Source organism: Colobus angolensis, unplaced genomic scaffold (genome assembly GCF_000951035.1).
Source record: "Colobus angolensis palliatus isolate OR3802 unplaced genomic scaffold, Cang.pa_1.0 Scaffold306, whole genome shotgun sequence".
Lineage (NCBI taxonomy): Eukaryota > Metazoa > Chordata > Mammalia > Primates > Cercopithecidae > Colobus > Colobus angolensis.
The window spans coordinates 512366-525711 of NW_012116333.1; the positions used below are offsets into that span (position 1 = coordinate 512366).

Sequence of the window (13346 nt, forward strand, 5' to 3'; positions counted from 1 at the left end):
CGGGCGCCCCCCCTGCCGGCCGCTCGCTAGCTCAGCCTCACCCGCAGTCTTGTCCGCTGGCTCGCTCGCCCGCCCACAGGTCGACAGGGCCCAGCAACCCCACGAGCAACTCCACTTAAGGCACTGACCGACAACGCTCCGCGACCGCCGCGCCCCGCCCCTTTGTGACACTACCTACCAATCGCTGGACGGCGCTCTCGCTACCCTCCAATCAGTGCTGGCGGGGCGGGCCTGGACCCGGACGTGGGCCGTTGCAGGGGCGCCAGGGCGCTAGGGCCTTCTTGGCATTCCCTGGAGGTTGTGGGTTACAAGGCCCGGATGTTGATCTTTTATTCCTAGCAACACCGCACCCCTGACTCTTGCCCACGCGGGCGTCTTGAGGGCGGCCGCACGGCCTGCTGGGAACGGCGGGGGTTGCCGGAGTGCTCTCCGTCAGACCCATCGGGGATCCTCTTCCAGGCGCCTGATTTGCTGGGGATAGGTGATACAGGCAGATGCTGTCCAGTCGGTGGCCTCTCCAGAGCCAGGGGCACTCCTGGTGCGTTTGGGCCGGCCTGCCCTGAACAAATCCGCTTCGGGCTTTACCATCCCCTAATGTTTCTGGCCTCAATTGCCTCATCTGGAAAATGGGGGCATTACCGTGCTTGGTTGAAGACAAGGGTGAAAACAGATAACTTTCTGTAGTCCTCGTACAATTTACTGAGGACTGTAGGCCAAGCAATGGAGTAGGCACCCTGGGCTCAAATCCCAGCTTTGGGTAAGCCCAGCCAGGCCTCCTGCTCCAGTTTCCAAGCTAGTGAGCTGCGGCGTAAACAGTAACTGGCTTCAAGCCAACACCTGCCTTTCAACCTAACATGGGAGCCCACTGCCTCGTTCCGCCTACGGATTTTCCAACTCCGTGAACCTCCTTCACTAAGTGGGTTACTCAGCTGACAAAGAATGTCATCTCGCTCCCTGTGCGGGCTCACTCATCCTCGACTTCTGGCTCAGAGGAGCCGGTCTAATATGAAACTAAACACCTAAGCTGTGTCTCCTGTCCTCTCATTCTTCTGAGACCCTATCCACCAACTTATCTCCACAGTTCAACGAACTATTGAGCATCCACTGGGGGAATATGGTGAGGCACTAAGCTTTGATTCACCAGTCTCGCCGCTGGTTCCTTCTGAAACTCTACATATGCTTAATGCTATGTCCCTTTGAGGACAGAGTTACGATAGTAATAATCTTTGCCTTCCTGAGCCTAGAATAGGGCCTGTGAAGGATGCTTACTGAGTAAAAACCATTCACACTGGAGAATTGACAGCATGGACCGTGGAGTCAGGCAGGTGTGTTTAAAGCCTTGGCTCTCAATACTGGAAGCTCCATTACCTGGCCAAGTCATTCATTCTTTACAACATCTTCATCATTATCACCTACCATTTTTCGAGTGCCAGATAGTTGACAAAGGTCTTTACATATTCTCTCCCAATCACAATCCTTGCAAGGTTGATATTGAAACCCCTTGTCTACAAAGAAGTAAATAAAAGCTAATTAAAGTATAACAATTTGCCTATAATCAAACAGCTCTATGTCGGAAAGCCAGATTTAAATCTAGGGCACAATACAAAAATCCAAACTCGTTCCATTATTCCACATCGCTTCCAGATTTTAGCTTCATCTGTAAAATTAGTGTTACTACATAACCTATCTGATAGACCATGGAGACTGAATAAAACAGCATTAAAAGTTGTTACCATAGGAACTTTTTTTTTTAGGTAAGTTCTCTCTCCCTTTCAAGCCTCTCAAAATAGCAGTTTGCGTATTTTCTAAACTTACTGTCTCCCGAATCCCCTGAAATCAATCCTACTGATTGATGAGTAGATTTAGTTGTTCCAAAAGAAAATCATCATATTTAACAAAGGCTGACTCTGACCCACACTGAGTCCTAGAGCAAGAAACTATGTGCGCAAATAACCTAAGGACAGAAGGAAGATGCATAAAATGAATAGGGGAAAGGAGTGGGCAACTAGCAAGTGCCCTCGTCTGTCATCATGTCACTCTCATAGCAGACTTGGGCAAATGGTTGACCTGTGGGAGCTGTAAAAAATCTTGACTCTGGATATGAGTAATTCCTCATCTGATCTTACAGTACCCAAGGAAGTAGTCAGTAGCTCCAGGATCGCTGAGACCAACCTGGGCTGCATACAAGATTGTGCCGTGGTGACAGGCTGAATAGTCAGCAGCAAGACGACAGAGCACCAAAAAGCACAGACTAGAATGGGATCAGCAATCCAGGTGGCTGGTGGCTACAGCCTTTGTCGATGCAGATAAAGAACGTTTTCATTCCCGCAGAGTTCAATGGGGCAGTGCTGCTCTAGAGGCTGACATTTCCATCCTCAGCACTTCCCCCTGCTATTACCTACATTCATTCTGCTACTTCCACAAGGCAAGAATGGAACAGGATGCCTTAGAGCAATGGTCAGCAAACTGTTTATGTAAAGGGGCGGGGCCAGGCATGGTGGCTCACGCCTGTAATCCCAGCACTTTGGGAGGCCAAGGTGGGTGGATCACGAGGTCAGGAGTTCGAAACCAACCTGGCCAACATGGTGAAACCTCGTCTCTACTACAAATACAAAAATTAGCTGGGTGTGGTGGCAGGCGCCTGTAATCCCAGCTACTTGGGAGGCTAAGGCAGGAGCATCGCTTGAAGCCAAGAAACAGAGGTTGCAGTGAGCTGAGATCACATGACTGCACTCCAGCCTAGGTGACAGAGCAAGACTCTGTCTCAAAAAAATAAATAAAATAAAAGGGTCAGATAGAAAACATCTGAGGCTCTGTGAGCCATCTGGTCTCTGTCATAATGACTCAACTGTTACATTGGAGGTAGGGTGAAAGCCGCAATAGAAAGTAAGTAAATGAATGAGTATGGTTGTGTTCCAATAACACTTTATTAGCAAAATCCGACAGTGGGTTGGGGGGAGGGCATAGTTTGCCAAACTAAAATAAAAATTTATTAAAGATTTAAATGTGGCCAAGCATGGTGGCTCACGACTGTAATCCCAGTACTTTGGGAAGCAGAGGCGGGTGGATCACAAGGTCAGGAGGTCAAGACCATCCTGGCCAACATGGTAAAACCCTGTCTCTACTAAAAATACAAAAATTAGCCAGGTGTGGTAGCGCATGCCTGTAGTCCCATCTACTAAGGAGGCTGAGGCAGGAGAATCGCTTGAACTCCGGAGGCGAAGGTTGCAGTGAGCCGAGATCGTACCACTGCACTCCAGCCTGGGCAACAGAGCAAGACTCTTGTCTCGGAAAATAAAATAAAATAAATAAAATAAAATAACCTGAGATGAGAAAACTTTTCTTTTAGGTTTTTGTCTAGAAGTTTCTAGGTATGGATCTTGACAGTAATTTACTGAATCACAAAAGTGGAGACATGAAAAGCAAAACTAAACATGGGACTATGTCAGACTGAAAACCTTCACAGCAAAGAAACCATTGAAGAAATTGAAAAGCTTTTTAACAAATATCCAAAATACCTAAAGAACTTGTATTAATAAATAGGAAATAAACCAAAACAAAACAGAAAAGCATCAAAAAGCTTAAAAATAAGCAAACTTGGTCGGGCGCGGTGGCTCAAGCCTGTAATCCCAGCACTTTGGGAGACTGAGGCAGATAGGTCACCTGAGGTCGGGAGTTCAAGACCAGCCTGACCAACATGGAGAAACCCCATCTCTACTAAAAATACAAAATTAGCCGGGCATGGCGACGCATGCCTGTAATCCAGCTACTCGGGAGCCTGAGGCAGAAGAATCTCTTGAGCCCAGGAGGTGGAGGTTATGGTGAGCAAAGATCACGCCATTGCACTCCAGCCTGAGCAACAAGGGCAAAACTCCGTTTCAAAAAAAAAAAATGTGTTCAGCAAGGTTGAAGCATAAAAGGTTAATAGCCAGAATCATTTATCAATTGTATTTCTATACATCTGCAAGAAACAATCTGAAAATGAAATCGGAAAAACAATTTCATTGGGCAACAAGAGCAAAACTTCGTCTCGGAAAAAAAAAAAAAGAAAAAATAGTAATATACAATATCACTTCCCGTCCAAGCTTGACTTCTACCTTTACTTTCTGATATAGTTTGGTCATGTCCCCACCCAAATCTCATCATGAATTGTAATCCCCATAATCCTCATGGGTTCAAGCTATTCTCCTGCCTCAGCCTATCAAGTAACTGGGATTACAGGCAAATGCCACCACACCTAGCTAATTTTTGTATTGCTAGTAGAGACGGGATATCACTACGTTAGCTAGGCTGGTTTCAAACTTCTGACCTTAATTGATCCACCTGCCTTGGCCTCCCAAAGTGCTAAGGTTACGGGTGTGAGCCACATGCCCAGCTGAGATCTGATGGTTTCATACATGTTTGACAGTTGCTCCTTCACATGCTCACACTCTCTGTGTGGCCACCATGTAAGTCAGACCTGGTTCCCCTTCTGCCATGATTGTAAGTTTCCTAAGGCCTCCCCAGCCATGCGAAACTGTGAGTCATTTAAACCTCTTTCCTTTATAAATTACCCAATGTCAGGTATTTCTTTATATCAGTGTGAAAACAAACTAATATACTTTCTGATAACCATGCTTGAGGAATTGGGGAATTCAGACTACCTGGGATCAAATTGTGCCCCACCCTTAGCAGTCATGTGACCTTGGGGAGGTTACTTACCTTCTCCATCTCCACTCCCGTAAAATCTGTAAATGAGATTGTTTCTGAGGATTAAATGAGCATAGCACAGTGGGGACACTGTCAGGCACACACTGCTTGCCACATGTCGAGTATTCATCTTTATTGAATTAGGACGGTGGTAACCCACTTTATGAATCTCGATTTTGTATGACAAAATCATGCTTAGTGCTTTGTTAGTAAAAGAAAGAAAATCTGAAAGTCCCTGCCATGGAAGGAAGAAATAGCAGGGAGAAAAGGGAGTTGGTAAATTTCAGCATTTCAGAGCATGGAGGGACAAGTTAGGTTTCTATTTTATGGAGAAGGAGGTGGAGGCAGGATGGGTCCTAAGGTGTCATTCAAGACACACAGCCATAACTCTTTATTGAGAGTAAGCTAGGGCCCCAGGGATTGCTGTGGTCAAGTTGTAAACAAAAATGACCACTCATTGGAAGACAGGGGAGGAGTGTTTTGTTACAAAAACAGTCAACAATTCAGGTGTATCTACATTCAGTCAGCAAATAAAAGTCGTTCAACTTGGTTGCTAATGGGACCCACTCTACTGAGGCTTTGTGTAGAACTCATAGAGGAAGATGGCTTCAAGTAACGAACTACCCTGTGCTTTTCTTAGGACTAAAAAGCTCAGGAAGCTGGTGATGAATGAAAATCTTAGTCCACCTGGCACTGCAGGAGGGGCCAGGAGAGCAGCAGCATCATAAGCCACAGGGCGGGGCAGCCCAGGCAGGGGCATTCTGAGCTCTTGGGGAGGGGCGGCAACCAGGGTGGGGCACTGTGAGCCATGGGGAGGGCATTGTGAAGTGTGGGGTGGGGCATTGTGTGCCACATGCCTGTGCTCCCACCTGGGCCAGTGGGCTTCAGTCTGTAGGTGACTACAGAAGGAGGAAGAGCTCCATCTGTTCTCTCTTCAGGCAGTTGTGTCTCTCAGCGCTTGTTGGGTTCACAACCTATTGAATAAGCCGGCAGGTCTTCACCCTCCCAGACAAGTCAGCTCAGGGGATTCAGCAGGGCACGGGCCTTGGCCCGCAGCCCCAGCCGGGGCCAGGGCCAGGCTGTGAAGTAGTCAGGCGAGCAGCGGGCAAGACCATCTCTGCAAGTGCAGCGTAGCCTCAGCCTAGGGCAGCAGGAGTGCGTGGCTAAAGTTGTGAGCAGAGGCACAGGTCGTGGCAGACAGAAGTAGAGGTGCCCCATGGGGAACATACTGACCTGTTGTGTGTGCCCCAAGGACAGCCCCGAGTTCGACCAGCCGCAGGGGTCAGTGTGTCCCTCTGAGTCCGACATCTATGAGGCAGCAGCTGGGGACAGGATGGCAGGAGCGCCTATGGCTGCTGCTGTGCAGCCTGCTGAGGTGACTGTTGAGGTTGGTGAGGACCTCCACATGTACCATGTCCATGACCGGGAGATGCCTGAAGGTAAGGAGGTGACGGGTGCCATCTGCCCTCGGCTTGCCTCTGGCTGCTGCTGTCCCCAAGGTCCCCTGGGAGGCATCGCCCACTTTGAGCTCCTTTCTGCCTGTAGCCAGCTTTCCCAGGGCTGGCCAGGAACAAAAGCTGGCTCTGCCTTGCATTCCCACCCCTTAGTCTTTCCCCACAGAGTCCAGTCAGTTTCTTTTCGCCTCCCCTCCCAATCGCCCAGTTCTTGCTCTCTTGTCTCATTCTCCCAGGCTGCCATGGGACCATTTATTTATGGCTCTTCTTGTTGAATAAGCAGCAGTCAAATAAACGAGTTGATAAATTTTTGTAAATGATTACATCTTTTTTTTCTTTTCTCCCTCTATACACTTAGCTTTGGAGTTTAACCCTCCTGCCAATCCAGAGGCAAGCACAATATTCCATGGGAACTGTCAAACAGATGGTGAGACAACATTGTCTGTAGCTCTATTTATTATCCTGTGGGACTTTGTTGAGGCTTTTTTGGACTATTCTCTTCCTTTTCTCAATAAAAACTCAAATATCCCGACTTTCCAGCAGCCATCTTATTTTTTCTTTGTACCTATCCAGATGGTACCTAAGTGAAGGAACCAGGTAAGTGCCTAATTGTTTCCTTTGTTAAAGTAGCTAAATCTCAGGACAATTCATATTCAGATATTTGGGGATTTCTTATTTAAAATCGGAATGGAGGTTGCCATGGGAAAGGCTATATGGTATTCTTAATGGGCTGCTTTAAGTCACCTTAATAGAGGCTGCTTAGTTTCTTCTAACTGTAATTTGAACACAGGAGGAGGAAATAAAAGGAGGGTGCTTAAAATAATTGTGAAAGGTGTGAAACGTCACGGCCAGGACTGCAGAAAAATGGTTGTGTGGGGGTAGGAGGTGGTTTGTCAAAGGAGTTTACCCATGAGGCTCTGATTACTTTAAAATTCTTACTTTAACACAAAATGTGTCTCCAGATTTATTCTGGTGACTTAACAGACTTTATTTACTTCCTTATTCTAAAAGAGAGGTGGGGATTTGTTCATGGTCAAAACTTTCAAGACATGGAACGTCAGTGTAGACTTTTAATATGTAATGTAAAGATTGCAGGTTAAAAATGTCAGACCTTCCCTGTAAGAGTGTTTGTTGCTGTGGCTCCCCCTTTGTCCTTTCCCCTCCTGACAATAGCATCTTGTTGAAAGATAAGAAAGTCAGAGTTTTGGCCGGGTATGGTGGCTCACCCCTGCAACCCCAGCACTTTGGGAGGCCGAGGTGGGCGGATCACCTGAGGTCAGGAGTTTGAGACCAGCCTAGCCAACATGGTGAAACCCCATCTCTACTAAAAAAATACAAAAATTAGTTGGGTGTGGTGGTGCATGCCTGTAGTTCCACCTACTCATGAGGCTGAGGCAGGAGAATTGCTTGAACCCAGGAGGCAGAGGTTGCAGTAAGCAGAGATCGTGCCAATGCACTCCAGCCTTGGTGACAGACCCAGACCCCGTCTCACAGAAAAAAAAAAAAAAAGGAAGAAAGTTGGAGATTTTTAAGTCTTTACATTGCTGGGAGAGGCGGGGGATGGAAGCGGTAGAAAAGAGAAAACAATTAGTTGGTTTGCCTCTAAAATCTTGCAAAGAGATGAATCTAAGTAAAAGTAATTCTGGGTAATGATTCCTGAATAACAACTAAAATTTTCAAAATAGAAAACATTGCATCATAAAGATGTGAAATCCAGTTGGCTTATTTTTTCATTTAAATGCCAGAGATTTCATTGCTGTAAAAGAAATGTCTTACAGCTCTTCTATTTAAACTTTGGTTGGGCTCTTAATTTTTTAAGAGGTAGGATAATTATGACACCTGATGAGTGTGACTTTGTAACTTGTAAGTACAGTCCTCTCTTTTCAAGATATTTAAGGATTGCTTTAGAATAAACCAATATGTGAATTAATTGATTATACCTTTATGCACAAAGCATGTAAGTACTTATGTAAACTTATACGCTGTTCGGTGATGTAAGGAAAGCCTCTGAGTGATGTTACACACCAGTTAGTAGATGGGTAGTATAGGATGAGAGCCCCAAAATGGCTCTTTATTGTCATTCTTTAGGATTACAACATAGTTTATGTATGTCTCACTTGGCCCTTTCCAATACAAATAAGGCCTATTTATGTTCTCCCTATGTATTGCTAATGAAGAAATGAAGACTTATAGATCTCACATGACTGCAGAAGACAGCTGCTCAACAAAACTGAGGTTCTGTGTCCTCAGAATGACATGAAAGTGACAGATATGCTGAATTTACTTTTAAAAATTAAAAGAAAACCTCTAGGCCAGGCGCAGTGGCTCAAGCCTGTGATCCCAGCACTTTGGGAGGCCGAGACGGGTGGATCACAAGGTCAGGAGATCGAGACCATCCTGGCTAACACGGTGAAACCCCGTCTCTACTAAAAAATACAAAAAACTAGCCAGGCGAGGTGGCGAGCACCTGTGGTCCCAGCTACTCGGGAGGCTGAGGCAGGAGAATGGCGTGAACCTGGGAGGCGGAGCTTGCAGTGAGCTGAGATCCGGCCACTGCACTCCAGCCTGGGCAACAGAGCGAGACTCCGTCTCAAAAAAAAAAAAAAAGAAAAAAGAAAACCTCTAGAATATATCTTGTATTTTTCCTATAAAATAGACCTGTCTTCTAAAACTTACTGACATCTTGATTTATTTTATGCAAAGTTGATTTTACACAACTCAAAGCCGACGTTTACCTCTTCATTTTTTTTTTAAATAAAGGAGGGTGTCACTATGTTACTCATGCTGGCCTCAAATTCCTGACCTCGGTTCAAGTGATTTTCCCATCTCAGCCTCCTGAGTAGCTGGGACTACAAGCATGTGCCATCTTGCCTGTCTCTATCTTATGTCTATACATTCATTTCAATGGATAAGAATAGACGTAGATGTAGTGAAATAGCCTAAATGCAGTAGTTGAATAAACGAATTGATAAATTTTTATAGATGATTACCTCTTTTTTTCTTTTCTCCCTCTATACATATAGCTTTGGAGTTTAACCTTCCTGCCAATCCAGAGGCAACCACAATATTCCAGAGGAACTCTCAAACAGACGGTGAGACAACGTTGTTTTTTCCACCAAGAGAAACAGTACAAACTCTTGTTTGATCAGGTGTATTATAGGAAGTATTTAGAAAAACTCATATTGGTTTAAATTTTTCAACTTTTCACATATTCACTTGTCCTATTTTAATGTGTGATACACTTTCCTTTAGTTATCATTTTAGTGAAAACATGTAAACTTTTTGTTTATACATTTTGCCATCTTTTTATCAACACAATTAATTTGTCATGTGATGGAGGAGTCATGGATTTCTCTTTATTCATCATTCTTGGTCCCTTTTCCCTTGCTCCAAAGAGGACATTTTAAAGATGAATGATAGAACTTAGGCTTCAGCTTGGTTTTCATTTAAACAAATTAAAAAACGTAGCTGTTTGTCATCGGGGATTGAATCTGTGATTTGGGCCTCCTCTCACACAGTCCTCTGACCACATTCATTTACCACATCCAAGTTCATGCTACTCAAAACTTTTAAGTTTTTAACCTTTTCATTTGATGTAATGTAGATTTAAACATGCCCTACTCCTGCTTATTTTCCTTAATGTTAGGTTAAATCCTCATTTGTTTGCTAAAAAGCCATACACAACCAAGTTTTCCAGTTGACTTAAACAGCAAGAATACAAGTGAGGTTTCTATAATAATATGTGAAGTAATGCAGCACAGTAAAATATGGGAGTTTCTAATCTTTGTTTTTATAGTTTGAGTAGACTTTGTCCATTTTGAATTAGTTATTTCTGGTTAGAATTTGTGTTCATTTTTTACATTACTGTAAAGAGATACCTAAGGCTGGGTAATTTATAACAAAAAGAGGTTGAATCGGCTCATGTATCCTGAGGTTGTACAAACATGGCTTCAGCATCTGCTTCTGGCGAGGGCTGCAGCAAGCTTACAATCATGATAGAAGGCAAAGGGGAAGCAGGTGGTTCCACAAGGTGAAAGTGGGAGGAGAGAGGGGAAGGGGGAAGGTACCACACTCTTTTTATTTATTTTTTTTGAAATGGAGTCTCTCTCCATTGCCCAGGCTGGAGTGCAATGGTGTGATCTTGGCTCACTACAACCTCCACCTCCCAGGTTCAAGCAATTCTCCTGCCTTAGCCTCCTGAGTAGCTGGGACTATAGGCGGGTGCCACAACACCTGGATAATTTTTGTATTTTTGGTAGAGACGGAGTTTCACCACGGTGACCAGGCTGGTCTCAAACTCCCGACCTCAGGTGATCTGCCCACTTCAGCCTCCCAAAGTGCTGGAATTAGGCTTATGCCACTGCACCTCGCCGGTGCCACACTCTTTTAAGCTACCATAATGAAAATTTGCTTATTACCATGGGGATGGGATCAAGCGATTCATAGGGAATCCCCCACCATTACCCAAACACCTCCCACTAGGCCCTCTCTCCAACATTAAGGGTCACATGTTAACATGAGATTTGGAGGGGGGAACATATCCAACACATATCAGAATTGTATTTCCCAGGTCCTTCCAGAGCCATGGGCTTCTCACACCTAGAGAGCATGGAAGCAGTAAAAGAAAAGCTATTCCATGTCCCTCACTCTTCAGTGGTAGAAACTTTTGCCTACAAGGCCCTTCTAGCATCAAAGGCAGAGGTAGTGTAGGAAACAAAGCATGGCCCAAGTCCTTCTTGGGGCTTTTATTATTCTGGCCTTTTTTTAGAGAGAAAAAAATGATTTTTTGTGCTGCAGACACCATGTCCAATTATGTTTGTATATTCATTTTAAAATTAAAATTTAGGCCAGGCTCTGTGGCTTACACCTGTAATCCCAGCTCTTTGGGAGGCCGAGGTGGTTGGATCACGAGGTTAGGAGATCAAGACCATCCTGGCTAATGCAGTGTAACCTCTTCTCTACTAAAAATACAAAAAAAAAAAAATTAGCTAGGCATGGTGGCATGTGCCTGTAGTGCCAGCTAGTCAGGAGGCTAAGGCTAGAGAATCGCTTGAGCCCTGGAGGCTGAGGTTGCAGTGAGCTGAGATCCCGCCACTGCACTGCAGCCTAGGTGACAGAGTGAGACTCCATCCCAAAAAAAGATAAATAAATAAAATTTAAGATAGATTACTTTCCAGTTGTGCAAAGACCCTTTTTTGTTTTGTTTTGTTTTTAGTGACGTATTAGTAGGTAACCAGTAAGTGTGGTTCAAGATGCTTATAGGGATTCTGTTGCATCTAGATATAGGTGCCTAGTCAGGAAGTAGTTCTTAGAGCTGTTAGCTCTTAGCTTCTGATAATTAAAGTAAGCTATGTGTAAATGCAGAATGAGAGAATACTAATGGATCATAGCTCATAGACACAACAGTTAAACTTTTTTATTAGCTAAATTTTTCATCTGGCCTAATTTTTTTTGCCCTTTTCTTTTGTACATGAGGATTCTTTCCTTTTTATGTAATATAAACTTTATGAAATAGAAAATTTCATTTGTATGTAATAGAAACTTTACGAAATTAATTGTGCCAGATAATTTATAAATTATTGAAAATAATTTTTTAAACGGAATTTTGTCTCATTTCTACATAGGAGTAATCAGTAAGATGTTAACAACTACTTTTACTTTATGGCATTTGTATCAGAAGTGACCAGTTTTGTTTTTTTTTTTTTATTCTTAGTTATAGAAATAAGAAGAAGCAACTGTACAAACCACGTAAGTAAACAGTCAAATAGTTAAGAAATTGATAGTTTGACATAAAAGTATGTCTCTCTTGATTTCCTTAAATTACAATGTGGACCCAGTGGCGATAGCATGGACTCTTTTTTGTGGATTTTCTAAATCTCTTCTATTTTCCTAAGTATTAAATGTATCCAGAAAAGTCTTTAGCTCAGTGTGTCCTTTTAAGGATTTCTGATATTTAAGTTGAATTTCAATAGTCTGGCTGTGGTAAAAATATCTGCCTTAAGGCTGGGCGTCATGGCTCATGCCTGTAATCCCAGCACTTTAGGAGTCCGATGCGAACGGATCATCTGAGGTCAGGAGTTCGAAACAGCCCTGACCAACATGGTGAAATTCTGTCTCTACTAAAAATACAAGATTAGCCAGGCGTGGTGATGCATGCCTGGAATCTCAGCTACTCAGGAGGCTGAGGCAGGAGAATCACTCGAACCCGGGAGGTGGAGGTTACAGTGAGCCGAGATCACACCATTGCATTCCAGCCTGGGTGAGAGAGTGAAACTCTGTTTCAAAAAAAAACAGATCTGCCTTAAACATTTAATCTTATTTTTAATGAAATAACAAAAATAGAAGAGCGAAGTTAATTGCCAGCACTGTCTACTGACTGTCTATCACAGCAGGTGAGAGCATACCTTCCTCGCTACACCATGGTCTTATGTTCCTCCTTCTGTTTCTTCCAATAGTAGCACACTTTTGCATTAAATCAGTAATATTTACATGATTATGACTCTGCAAATATTATTCACTGCTAAGTCATGTGGTGTTTTCACTGTGCCTCTGCATTACACGTCCTTCATCCTGTCTCTGAAACAGTTCTGAAATCTGAGCAATTCTGCAATTTTCCTGTATCTTCTCTTTTTTCCTAGCCTATGTGAGTTTATCCATCCAGATATAGTAAGTAGCCTCTGGGTGGTCTGTTTGCTTTCACATCCATTATTTTTTAGCGTGAAGCTAATTTTCTGACTATATTCATTTGCTTCTTTTCTTTTTTTTTTTTTTTGAGACGGAGTCTTGCTCTGTCACCCAGGCTGGAGTACAGTGGCCGGATCTCAGCTCACTGCAAGCTCCGCCTCCCAGGTTTACACCATTCTCCTGTCTCAGCCTCCCGAATAGCTGGGACTACAAGCGCCCACCACCTCGCCCAGCTAGTTTTTTGTATTTTTTTAGTAGAGACGGGGTTTCATTTTGTTCGCCAGGATGGTCTCGATCTCCTGACCTCGTGATCCGCCCTTGTTGGCCTCCCAAAGTGCTGGGATTACAGGCTTGAGCCACCGTGCCCAGCCGTTTGCTTATTTTCTAATAGCTGTTTTTCCCCAAGTGTTGTAGCATTTATCACATGCCTTTCAAAGATGCTTTCCATCTGTGAAAACACATCTGTTCCTTTTGTGTGTGTGTTGGAGGAGCAACTTTCTTCGGCCTTTTGTCATCCTA

General features: G+C 44.0%; 1 protein-coding gene and 1 pseudogene across 3 annotated transcripts in view; both read right to left on the reverse strand.

The window, feature by feature from the left end:
• ZFAND4 (zinc finger, AN1-type domain 4) overlaps positions 1–176 on the reverse strand; it is a 64148-nt gene extending 63972 nt beyond the window's left edge. Inside the window, exon 1 of one of the 2 annotated variants that reach the window (XM_011950309.1) lies at positions 42–176. The gene's annotated coding sequence lies outside the window, so the exon portion shown is untranslated. The remainder of the gene's footprint in view (positions 1–41) is intronic. The other variant, XM_011950308.1, reaches the window with a different exon arrangement.
• LOC105517731 overlaps positions 1–13346 on the reverse strand; it is a 731019-nt pseudogene that overhangs the window by 477249 nt on the left and 240424 nt on the right. The window lies entirely within an intron of this gene.